We start from the raw sequence: 285 nt of genomic DNA, 5'->3' as shown, positions 1-285 counted from the left end.
CTGGACCGAGGCATTATCTCCGCCGACCAATATGTGGAGTCAGATCCAATCCTGGCTCCTGGGCTCCGTTCCGCCTCAATATGACGCGGATGACCTCCTGATGGGACCTTCGGCTCACCCGCCACCACCAGATCACCGCGCTCGTCACTCATCCCAAAGCTCAGCAGACACGGATCCGAATGACGCGGGTTTGAGGTGGGAGGATTTGCCCGTGGCCCTTGAACCTTTGAGTAGCCGTTGGGTAACGGGTCGGATTACCCGCGAGGATGCGGACTCTTTCTTGAT

Source organism: Tigriopus californicus, chromosome 2 (assembly GCF_007210705.1).
Source record: "Tigriopus californicus strain San Diego chromosome 2, Tcal_SD_v2.1, whole genome shotgun sequence".
In the NCBI taxonomy this organism is placed as follows: domain Eukaryota; kingdom Metazoa; phylum Arthropoda; class Copepoda; order Harpacticoida; family Harpacticidae; genus Tigriopus; species Tigriopus californicus.
This window is presented reverse-complemented; position numbering follows the sequence as displayed.